This window comes from Dermacentor silvarum, chromosome 1 (assembly GCF_013339745.2).
Source record: "Dermacentor silvarum isolate Dsil-2018 chromosome 1, BIME_Dsil_1.4, whole genome shotgun sequence".
Lineage (NCBI taxonomy): Eukaryota > Metazoa > Arthropoda > Arachnida > Ixodida > Ixodidae > Dermacentor > Dermacentor silvarum.
This window is the reverse complement of record NC_051154.1, coordinates 402,332,672-402,345,589: the sequence shown is the minus strand read 5'-3', so window position 1 is coordinate 402,345,589 and position 12,918 is coordinate 402,332,672.

Genomic DNA, 12,918 nt, shown 5'->3' with positions numbered 1-12,918 from the left:
TTAACAAACACTTTGTCACCCACTAGGAATCCACGTTCAGTGCCCCGGTGCTTATCTTTTCTGCCGCTTGCTGTTCAGCTGTTTGTTGAACATATCTTGCTGAAAATCGCGCTTCAGGAATGACAACTTGGTCTGAGGTTGCCTTTTTAAGAGCTGTGCAGGAGTGCTTCCTGTCACACTATGTGGCGCGTTTCGATAGCTCATCGAAAAGCTGTCTAACCCCTTTTGCTCCGATTCTCTGTTTTGCGAGACATCTGATAACAGCTGTTTCAGCAATGCGCGCTTCGTTGTTTGCACCAGACGTTCAGCTGCCCTGTTCAAAATTGGGTGATAGAGGGCGGCGTTCTTGCATGTTTTATGTTATTTTTACCCAAGAAGTGCTCGAACTCTTGTGATACAAATTGCGGCCCATTATTACTCACAATTTCACCGGGAAATCCGTACACCGCGAAGACAGTTCGACGTTTGGAAATCATTTGGCTCATGTCGGTTGAGGTCATTAGCCATACTTCAATCCACTTAGAATAGGCATCAACTAAGACTAGGAAGTTAAACTGTCCTTTCATAGCAAAGTCAACATGCAGCATTTGCCAAACCTTGGACGGATAAGGCCAAGGGTGTAGTGGTACAGGCTGCGTGGCTGCTTGCACGACTTGACAAACCCGACAGGTTCGTATATAATCTTCGACTGCTTTATCGAGACCTGGGGCGCTATAACGTAAAATGATTCCAAACTGTTTTGATTCCAAACTCCTGACGTCAAATTTACGTAACCACCGACGCAAGCATCGGGCGGTGACCCGCAGCGTTGTCTGAACAACCCAATCGAACGCTCTCCTCGTTTATAGGAGGTCATCTTTGTTCGCTTTCCAAACCAATAACATTGTCTACACTCAGCGGTTTTCTTATCTAATTGGCTGACAAAAGGCGAGGAGCACGCTCTAGTGGAGAGCGTTTCGATAGGGCCGAGCCAGCACAGTGAAAATAGATAACCGCATGAAGAGGGTGGTGCCGGCTCCTCCGATTGGTCCACTTCGCATTACTTTGCTTGCGGTGGCTGGTCGAAAATCGCGGAGGCATGCAACGGAAGGATAAGAATGCCGCTAAAACGGATCCTCAGCAAGGAAGAGTTGGCAGAGCGATGTCGTATACGTGCCGAAAGGGCTCAATAACGTTTTACTGCCACGCAAAAATGTTTATCATGCGCAAATAAATACATGCTCCCCGGCAGGTGCGAGTAGCGAGGACCTGAGCGATCGGTGGGCAGCGATCTTCTATTCCTTTCGGACCGGGTCAGTATCTGGCTATTCAGAAAAATTTTCAGTTTCGTTCGGCATATTAATGTTTTTTTTCACGTACACGTCACTTTGACGTGCGAGTTTTCTTGGTTTTGTGAGGTCGCGTGACAGACAGGCGAAGTGGGCGTAGCCAGAAAACATTGGACCAATAATGGTGGAAAAGCGTCGAATAAGGAATGATTATTTGTGCGGTTTAATCATGCATATTCAGTGTGTAATCGTTATATCAGATGAGGAGCTATCGCGGTTTCGTGACGTCGCGTGACAGACAGGCGAAGTTGGGAGTGGCCCGGAAATGTTTTGACCAATCGTGGAGGCTGATTGCAGAATTGGAATCAAAACAGTTTGGAATCATTTTACGTTATAGCGCCCCTGGCCTCCAAATGAAGCCTCTTGCCAGCATTTTCATCCTTGAGGTGCTTGGGTGGTCCTCATGCAGCAAAGACAACAAAGCCGGTTCCAATGCATGGGGCACGATCACCCTTGTGCCCCACGTGACGCAACCTTGCTCGAGTGATAGCTCTAGACGTCTAACGTAGTATTGCTGGAGTTCGTTAGGCACTTCTGAAGGCCTGCCATATTGCGTGTACTGCACTATGCACAGTTTGCCATCACGTGCAGTGACCTTAGCTACGTCAGAAGAGTTCAACGGAGTGCTTTCGAACACTGAAACGCATTCCGAACTCTCAGATTTGGGACAAGATGGTAAAGATAGACTAGACAGCATCAGCCACTTCGATTTCAGCCCCTTTGCGATACTTAAGCGTATACCGGTACGCTGACATTATCACGGACCATCATTGTAGTTTGGCAACTCCTTGCGACGGAGTCGCTTTGTTTCTTCCAAGATGATTACGAGTGGCTGATGGTCCGTGTACAACATAAACTTTCTACCAAAAAGGATTTTTTTAAGCCCAAAGATAAGCGCTAGGGCCTCTCTTTCACATTGTGCGTAAGTTTTCTCGGCTGACGTCAGAGATCGCAAAGCAAAAGCTATCGGACGCTCTTAGCCGTCCGGCAGCACGTGAAAAATAACCGCTCCAGCACCGTACGCATCACATTTAAACCCGAGCGGCTTGCGTGCGTCGTAGTAGGCGAGAGCACGGCTGGTTACAAGCAGATGCTTAGTCGCTTTGAAAGCATTACTATACTGCTTCGTCCACAGCCATCGTACTCTCTTCCGCAACAATCTGTACATTGGTTCAGCCACAGATGACATTCTTCATAAATTTGCTGTAAAAATTGAGCAGCCCTAAGTATGCTCTTAATTCGGTTACATTTGTTGGTTCAGAAGCGTGCAGATTGCCTTCACTTTCTCTTCTCTCGGATAGATGCCATCGGCGCTGACCTTGTGCCCAAGGTACGAGGCAGAATCTTGGAAAAACTTGCATTTTTCCGGCCTTAACGTAATGTTATACTCCGAAAGCTTGCCCAGCACCCACTCGAGTGTTTTTGGCAATCATCCACGTTCTGGCTGCAATTATGACATCATCACTATAACAACCAACATTTGGAATACAAGGCAAAACCTTATCCATCATGCACTGGAACAAAGCATGGGCACTGGTTATTCCATTATACCGCTAGAGTCCCTTATGCGTGTTAACTGTGAGAATATGTCTTGATTTTTGGCTCAGTACCACTTGTTGGTTTGCCGATGACAAAAGTAAGACAAAATACTTTGCCTCGACAAATTGCTGTGAACAGTTCCTCTAGCTGTGGTAGTGGTCTACTTTAAGTATAGTTTTATACAAAGATATTGTAATCACCACAGAGGCGTATTTGATCACCTTGCTTCTTTGGGACCAAAACCAGTGGAGTTGCCCAATCGCTTCTACTCACAAGCGTGATAACACCTTGGCTTTGAAGCTCAGCGAGGCGTTTTTCCGCTTATTCACGCAAAGAAAAAGGAAGTGGGCGTGCTTTACAAAACACCGGCGTAAAACCAGGTTGCAAAACAATTTGCGCCTCGAAGGTCCTGATAGCACTAAGCGATTGCGAAAACACGTTTGGAAACTTCGCGCGAATCGTATCTACTCCGTCTTCGCTGCGTACACTGCAAAGCAATTCACAATTCAGCCGAAGTTTATTAAGCCAGGTTAGTCCCAGCAATACAGGTAACTCGCGCTCACGTTCTTTGACAACAACGATTGGTAAAACGCCACTCTGCCTATCATAGGTGGCGGTTACATTGCATTGCCATATAACATCCATTTCCTCGCCTGTGTATTTCTTTAGGACAATCTGAGTTGGTTCACAATCCACATGCGAAAACTTTTCTTTGTACACATTTTCAGGTACAACTGTCACTGCGGCCCGGCCCCTGTGTCCACCGGAATTGACACTTTATGGCCCGCCACGTTTACAGTACCACATAACCGTTCTTCACAGATGTGTCGACTGCACAGTTGTACATTTCTTATTTCTGGGGCTTTACGTGCGAAACCAGTCCTGATTATGAGGCACGCCGTAGTGGAGGGCTCCGGAATAATTTTGACCACCTGGGGTTCTTTAACGTGCCCTACAACGCAAGCACACGGGCTTTTTTGCATTTCGCCTCCATCGAAATGCGGCCCCCGCGGCCGGGATTCGATCCCGCGATCTCGTGCTCAGCAGCGCAACGCCTTAGCTGACTGAGCCACCCCGGCGGGTCACAGTTGTACAGAGTGTGCGCGTCTTCCTCTGATGATTCCATTACTGCATGTGCCTTCAGCTCGCGTTTGCTCGTCCGACACATGTTTTGAAGGTGTCCAACTTTTGAACATAGCTCGCACGAGTAGTTTTTATACCAGCAATTGCCCGGCGCATGCATTGCCACAGCGGCAACATTTTTGTTTCTTGGTCTTGTTTTGCGCCGAAATTTTAGCCTTCGCTTGGTCACGGTCGCTGCGCTGATGCTCGTATTGCGGCTGTTTGTTTTGCAGCCAATTCACTGTCAAAAGCTACTTTGCATGCCCTTTCAAACGTGAGTTTCTTCACTTCGAATGCCAGCTACCAATCTGTCGCGTAGGACGTCCAGGAGAAATTCCCCGAAGTTACATTTCCGGGCTAGGTGTTTCAACTTTACTACGAAATCATCGACACTTTCGTGGCAAAGTTGCACTCGGCGGTTGAATTTGCACCTTTCTGCAATTATAGACGTCTTCGGGCTGTAGTGGCTTTGCAAGAGCTCTTTTACTTCCGCGAAGGTCTTATCTCCTGGCAGCAATGGAAGAACTAAGTTCTTGAGAACTTCATATGCTTCTGCACCAATTACTGTTAAAAAACGAACATTTCTTCTCTTCCGCTATCTCGTTGGCCCTGACGTAATGCTCAAATCGTTCGACATACGATTCGAAGTTCTGAACCTTAGGGTCGTACTCGTCTAGTCTGCCGAGCCGGGACATGGCTTGGTAGAAGTAAATGTTACTTGATTGACTTTCGGATCCCTTGCTGGCCTATGGTAGCGACGCCTCCGGTAGTAGCGTGGCCTCGTCGAGCGGCCACATCCTCGTTGATGGTGTCCAGTAGGCCAGGATACGGCGATCTCATCGTCGTCGCCAGATGAACTAACGCAGACGAGCGACAATGGTCCAGGAGCAGAAAGGCAACTCGCTTTATTGCCGAGAACGACTTGTTCTTATACAAAGAACGCTCGGACGTCACAGGGCCGTGTGCAATCTTTAATCGTACGATATCACAAGACGTCACACAAAATCTTGCGCTACGAGAGACCCAACACACACACATCGTAATCATCAAGTGAAACATTCGTGACGCACATCATTCTATGCAAACTGGCTAATTTTCGTCCAATGCAATGTGTATAACCTCATGCAATGTTCATTCACAACACAGGTTCCTCAGGCATTGCTATCACATCACATTTATGACTGGCATCGTATTGTGCAGGGTTTTTGCTCTGCGCAATCTAGGTATAAATGCAAAGAGGAGTCGAAGCAGATGCGCAATGTAAGGCGCTTCATAATAGACGATGAGGCAAGGATAGAGAGCCACAAGAACAGACAGGTGTAAACACATGAAAAATAATTTACATTTTACAACACTTGTATGACACTGCCAGAAGAGTTGGTGTTGTAAATGTAAGAAATGTTAGCAAATTGCTGATTTCATTGAAATTCAGTACTATACCATCAAAAGTTCAGTGCATTGCGATATCTATGACATCTTGCACTTGGTTATCTGTAGGAATTACCTAGCTTGAAAATGCACAACATGGTTGCGCTCTGCACATGTTCTCAACATAGCAGTGACAGTTTTAAATTCAAGTCTGTTGGTAATATCTACACAGGCACTATTCCAATGAAGGCCATGTGTTAATTACACATACCTACGAGGCAATGTAGCATTTACTGGTTTTACGTTGTGATGTCTTGTTTAATTAAGTGGAACATAGCTCTTCCCTCGCAGTATACTAGTGGAAAACATGCAATGGTAGCAAATACCAGTCCTAGTGCATCTGTGTGTTAGTGCACACAGATGTGCGAAAGTACTGGCACACCGATTGACATGCAATCGTCGCAAGCTAGGCAAAAAATTTTACCTTAAACTATGTGACTGCAACTTGTGTGTATATGGAAACAGTACTTCTGTAGCTCTTCCAACATTACCTGGCTGAGTGGCAACTAACACCATTCAAGGTGACCAGCGCTCGATTGCTTGTGCCTTCGGCCCTCCAGTTTCCATCAGTCACGTTTCCTTGCCAGTCCTCGGTGTCGGCGGTACCCGGAGGACAGTACATGGCCTTTGATTCAGGCGATTCTCTCAAAAGAAAGTTGTGTAGCACGACACATGCAGACACTATCGCTCTAATGTTCTCTTCCTTCGCTTTGAAAGGCCGTCGAAGGATCCGCCATCTCTGCACCAGAATTCCAAAAGAACTTTCCAAAACTCTGCGAGCCCTGCTCAATCGGTAATTAAATATTGTCACGTAGTAGTGACGATGAAGAAAACAGTCGCAAAACTGTGAATGACGAAACGGACTTCTTATTGGGCGAACCTATGCCCACAAAAGCAAGTTGCACTCAGAGCACAACGATTCCGGCGAGCAGAGTCGGCGATCGTCGAAATCTGATCAGCGGCGCAACGCGTCGGCTTTTATACGTGAGTCATCGAAGGTTACAGATTAATCCCTGGTGCCCGCGTGTCTTCCAGAAAGTTCTAGACAATTCGCGCCGCTCATACGTCGGTGACCACAGACAACGGATAGAAGCATCGGTAACGTTCGAGAAGCTTCCGATGCAGGCAGGTCCTGAGCTGAGCGATAACGTTTAACATTTGTTAGCCGGTGGAAAGCGGCCACCGGCGAAACATAAACATGTATAGACGGTTTCATCGAGCGCCATCGCGCTCTGGCAACGCTGTACGCCGGCATCCGGCGCCCTTAGGAAACTTACGGTAGCCGTTCCTTTTGCTCGTTTTTGCTGGTATTTGTTCGCTCGCGCGCTCGTCCTGCGCATATTCTGTGTTATTTTTCGGGTATATGGATATAAGTGCGACTTGTGGCATTCAGTGTGTTGCGCGACGGCGAGTAGCTCTTGGATCATCGACTGTTTTCATTACGTTTACTCGTCAACGGTGTTTTTGAAATCTGGGAGCCTACCAAGAGCTCCCAGATTTGCTCTGCTCACTTCATCCAAGGTACGTTACTACGTGGAGTAGCCGGACTGCTATATTGCTGAATAATAGAAGTGCTACAGCACGATTGTTCTGGCCGTTTGTCGTTCAACTCACGCGAGAGCAGCTCGACTCCCGCCCCGAGTTTGCCCACTCGTCCAGTTTCTTGCCTCGGCGTGGATCGCCATGCTACGAACATGAGTTAAAATTATTGTATAGCGGGTGCCATGCTGCCACCGTTTTATTTTATTGTTTTTCGTATCTGGGGGCACAAGTGCACTTCTGCAGCTTTGCTACCTAGGTACATGTGCGCATTGGTTTATCATGTTTAAGGTCCTAAAGCGACTCAGGCTATGACGGACGCCGCAGTGGAGGGCTCCGGATAATTTCGACCATCTGTGGTTCTTTAACGTGCACTGACATCGCACAGTACGCCGACCTCTAGCATTTCGCCTCGATCGAAATGCGACAGCCAAACGGCGTCTTTCGGGTCAGCAACTGGGCACCGTAACCGCTGAGCCACCGCGGCGGTATGTGAGTATTTGTATCCGTATCGCAGAGCAGAATCGTAGAAAAGTTACCGATTTCCGTGCATGCCTGTAGAAAGTTTCGCCCTCATTCTACAAGCATTTACGAATTAACGGAGGCCAATTAAGGAGTGCAATCTCGTTCCCAACACTACAGGTTTCATTTTGTTAGAAGTGTGGTAATTTCGTGAGCATTTAAGTTAGTCCCATTTCAGTCGACCTAAACTTCTTGCACTAAATGACTTTTGAGAATGTACAGTTATTTGTGAATGCATATTGAAAAGCAGAAACAAGGCATATGACGCAGAAAACATGCGCATGTACACATGCACAGCTTACCACTTCATCCTCCATCTTGCAGCAATAAACGTGCCATAGCCAAATCCAAAAACGCCCGTGTGCTTGTGTTGTAGGGCACCTTAAAGTACCCCAAGTGGTCAAAATTAATCCGGAACCGTCCACTACGGCGAGCCTCTTAATCAAAACTGGTTTTGGCACGTAAAACCCCAGAAAGAAGAAAAAGGTGCCATTCAAGTTTTTCTAGTTTTCGGCAGTCCCATTACCTGCCTTGAAGACAACAGTCTGCGCTCATTGCATGTCCTCACTCCGGGGTTGTAACTGAGGGAAGGTGTTTGGAGCCCGGCGAAAACGAAAATCGCACGACATCATCGTCCAGCGGATCGGGCAGCTCTCTGCCACTAAACATCAGCTTTTGGCGATACCGATCTTTTTGCTTCGGTGCTAAGCGCCTTAAAGTAGTCGCTTGTCATCTCGACAATATTCACGATGTAGAATCAGCTCATCGCAGATTCCACCAAGCAGTGCAAATATTGACACGCCGGCCTCACGTCGCGCATGCCTTCAAACAACATAGCCGGAAGTGCTCCTAGCTCTCCTGGCGGAAGTTCCGATGGGGCAACCAATCAGCGGCAAGCGAGGTTTGTTTGTAAACACTGAAACCGTCTATACGTGTCAAAACCCTCCCCTTAAAAAGCAACGTCCCGATGCTACAAACGCGAAAGCGAAAACAAAACCATGCGTACAGAAAGAGAAAAAAGAATAACAAAGCAACAAAGGACCTAAGTTGGTCAGCGGGCGTAGAAAGGTTTAAGACGCACCACGCGGATGGCTTCAGGTCGTGCGCGGTGTTGATGTTATTGCGATGATGATGATGATGATGAATTTGGTGTTTTGTGGCGCAAGGGCCAAGTATGGCCAAAGAGCGCCAGGCCACAGTTAATGAGTTAACAATGAAGTAATTAATTATGTAGTTGGTTGTGACATGGCTGTAGAGGGGCCTAAAACAGTGGCAGTAAAGTCCGTAAACACATGTAATAAAATTATGGAAATGACCAATGAATGTACTTTAAAACAAGAAATACATTGACAAGGGGGGATAAAATGAACTACAATATGTCGTTTGTAGCACTACTGCATTTCCAAGGCCCTTGAAACGCAAGGGCATGGAAGCATGGGCGTTACAAAGCGGTCCTATCGCAGCAGCAGCCTCTTCAAAAAGGATGCGCTACGAATGTCTCGTGCCTATCACTTTCAATAGAGCAAAATCATTTAAAAAGTTTAAAACTGATTTGCTATCGAAAAACGGCTCTGGTCCAAGGAACATTGCCGGATGGCGAGGAATATGCTCTCTGTAAGCTGAAGAAAAATACTTTCTACGTAGAAGTTCTGCTTCCTGGCATTCAAGCAAAACATGAAGGACGGTGAGCCTCTCGCCACATTTGCCACAGGTTGGAGGCTCATCACCAGTCAGCAGATAATTGTGGGTACCATACGTGTGCCCTATTCTGAGTCGACAGAACAGGACATCGATGTGCCGTGTTTTCGTTGTGGATGTACACATGCCTAACTGTGGTTTTATTACGAAGAGCTTATTATTAGTTACAGCTTCCCACAAACGTTGCCAATGGTTTTTTAGCTTCTTGCGTACAAAAGGTTTAAGATCTCCAGCTGAGACAGTCATGGTAGAATTAACAGCATCCGATGCAACTGATGTAGCCATTTTGTCGGCGAGCATATTACCTTCTATTTCCCTATGCCCAGGAACCCAGCATACTATCACATGTTTATTGGATGAATAAATAGTGCACAATAGTGAATAAAGCTCAATAAAAACAGGATTCTTGTGCTTTTTTAAAGACAGTAAAGCTTTTACAACACTTAAGGAGTCTGTGAATATTATTGTCTTTTGTAGTTCGGATTCCTTGATGTGTTTTACTGCAGTCAGTACTGCATAGGTTTCTGCTGTAAAAATACTTGTCTGAGGGTGCAGAATGCCGGACTCAGAGAAGGAAGGACCCAAAGCTGCGTAAGATACGCCGGCATGTGACTTTGCCGCATCCGTGTAAAATTCAGGGCAACAGTACTTTGACTGAAGTTCTAAAAAGTGCATGTGAATGTGTGTCTGTGGAGCATGTTTTGTAACCTCGATAAAAGATGTGTCACATTCTACCACCCGCCACTGCCACGGAGGTAGGAGCTTTGCTGGTGGCATTAGGCGATGTTCAAGCAATGGGACGCCCATTTCACTACTTAGCTTTCTGACACGCAGCGAAAAGGGCTCTCTTGCTTTAAGTCGATTGCGAAACAGTGTGGCAGATGTGGTATTGTTTATGGTCGTGTAACATAGGTGTTCAGGGTTCGAATACACTTTCAGAAAATAAGTGAAACTAGAGTATGACCTCTGTAAATTAAGAGACCATTCGTTCGATTCCACGTAGAGACTTTGTACGGGACTTGTCCTGAAGGCGCCCGTGGCCAATCGGATGCCTAAATGATGAATCGGATCCAGCATTCTTAATGCGGTTGGCGCAGCAGAGTGATACACCACGGCACCATAATCTAAGCGTGAACGTACTAGGCTCTTGTACAGGTTCAACAAGCACTTTCTGTCGCTGCCCCATGTTGTGTGTGACAGTATTTTGAGAATGTTCATTGTGTTTAGGCATTTAACTTTGAGGTACCTAATGTGGGGAAGGAAGGATAGTTTAGTGTCCAGTATCACACCTAAAAACTTGTGCTCTGCGTTTAGAGGTAGGCGTTGGCCAAGGAGTTCGATAGTGGGCTCAGGCACGAGGCCCCTCTTTCTTGTAAAGAGCACACAGGAGCTTTTCTGGGGATTTAACTTAAATCCATTTTCGTTAGCCCATTTGGACACTTTGTTTAGGCAAAGCTGAACATGTCGTTCGCAGACGGCGAGGTTACACGATTTAAATCCGATTTGCATATCATCGACATATGCAGAATAAAAAATACTTTGCGGAATAGATGATCGCAAGGAGTTCATTTTTATAATAAAAAGGGTACAACTGATTACACCACCCTGCGGTACCCCGGTTTCCTGGATAAATGACCTGGACAAAGCATTACCAATTCGAACACGGAATGTCCGATTTGTTAGGTAACTTTCAATGACGTTTAACATGTTCCCACGGATACCCATTCCTGACAGATCCCGCAGAATTCCGTAGCGCCAAGTGGTGTCGTATGCTTTTTCCATGTCGAGGAACACCGACAAAAAGTACTGTTGGTGCGCAAATGCGTCACGAATGTTAGCCTCGACGCGTACGAGGTGGTCTGTTGTCGACCGCCCTTCCCTGAAACCACACTGATGTGGGTCGAGCAACTTTTTGGATTCAAGAAAGTGCAACAGACGGCGATTGATCATCTTTTCGAACAGCTTACATAGGCAGCTGGTCAGTGCTATTGGGCGGTAACTTGATACCAAGGATGGGTCTTTCTTCTGCTTCAAAATTGGGACAACGATAGCTTCCTTCCACCTAGCTGGAAGGTATCCGGCGGCCCAAATTGTGTTGAAAAGTGCGAGGAGCGTAATTTGTGTGTCAGTGTGTAAGTACTTGAGCATGTCGTACATGATCCTGTCAGCTCCCGGCGCGGAGCTTTTGCATGTGTTGAAAGCAGCTTTCAGTTCTGCGATGTCGAAGGAACTGTTGTATGGTTCGTTTTGTTTGCATCTGCGGTCAAGTGCCTGATGTTCTTCTATTTCTTTGTAACTGATGAATGATTGGGAATAATGCACAGAGCTAGACACCCGTTCGAAGTATTCCCCATGCGCATCAGCTTGGTCTTCTAGGCTGTTCCCTTCGTCATTTACCAGGGGTAATGGATGGCTTTGTTGCCCCTTAAGACTTCGTATCCCGTTCCATACTTTTGCCTCTTGGGTATAGGAATTAATGCCTGAAAGGAACCTTTCCCAGCTTACCCTCTTGGCGTGCCGTCGCGTTCGCCTTCCCTGTGATTTAATGTGTTTAAACTCTATGAGGTTTTCAGCTGTTGGCGATCGACGGAGCATGCCCCATGCTTTATTTTGTTTTTTGCGTGCCTGCTTGCAGTCTTCATTCCACCAAGGCACTCGTCTTTTGAACGAGCTGCCACTTGTTTGTGGAATGCATTTCTCTGCTGCGTCAATAATAAAAGCGGTAAAATACGCTACTGCGTCGTCTATGCTAAATTCATTGATAAAATCGCGTGATATAAATGTCGATTCTTTAAAAAGTTTCCAATCGGCGGACGCTAGTCTCCACCTAGGGACATGCGGAGGGGAGTTATGTTGGGTAACTGAGTTTAGTGTGACTGGAAAGTGATCACTTCCGAATGGGTTTTTAATTACACTCCATTCTAAGTGGGAAAAAAGGGAAGCAGAACCAATCGCCAAGTCTATTGATGAGTATGAATTGTGATGGAGGTTATAATAGGTTGGCTCCTTTTTATTGAAGAGGCATGCACCGGAGTTCACGAGGAAGTTTTCTATGAATCTACCTCTCGCATCGCATCGCGAGTCTCCCCACATCGTGTTATGAGCGTAAAAATCTCTCACGAGTATGTAGGGTTCGGGAAGCTGATCAATGAGGTTATGGAAGTCTTTTTTATCGAGATGATGATTCGGGGGTATATAAATGGAGCATACGGTTACCAACTTACTGAAAAGAAGTGCCCGAACTGACACTGCCTCAAGGGGCGTCTGAAGGGCGACATATTGACAAGCTACAGACTTGTTGGCAACTATTGCTACACCGCCAGACGAGGCGTTCGCCACATCACGGTCTTTACGGTAGATGGTGTAGTGACGAAGAAAGTTTGTATTTGTGGGTTTCAGATGTGTCTCTTGAACACACAGCAACTTTGGATTATGTTTATGTAGGAGTTCTCTAATATCGTCGAGGTTATGAAGAAGTCCTCTCACATTCCATTGTAGTATTTGTGTATCCATAATGAATGTGTTTTGTGCTGTGTGTTTAAGAGAGGAAAGTTATGTTAGCCCACAGGGCCCTTTCCGGGCCCCGTGATGCGGGGTTTGTCTTTCTTGGCGCGCTCCTGAGAGCTGCGCCGGTCCTTCGGCGTCTGAGACGCCGATACACTTGGTGATGTATCCATTGCCTCCGCCGAGGCGCTGGATGCCCGCTCGCGGCGTACGCTCGCGGGGGATTCGGGCTTCTCTG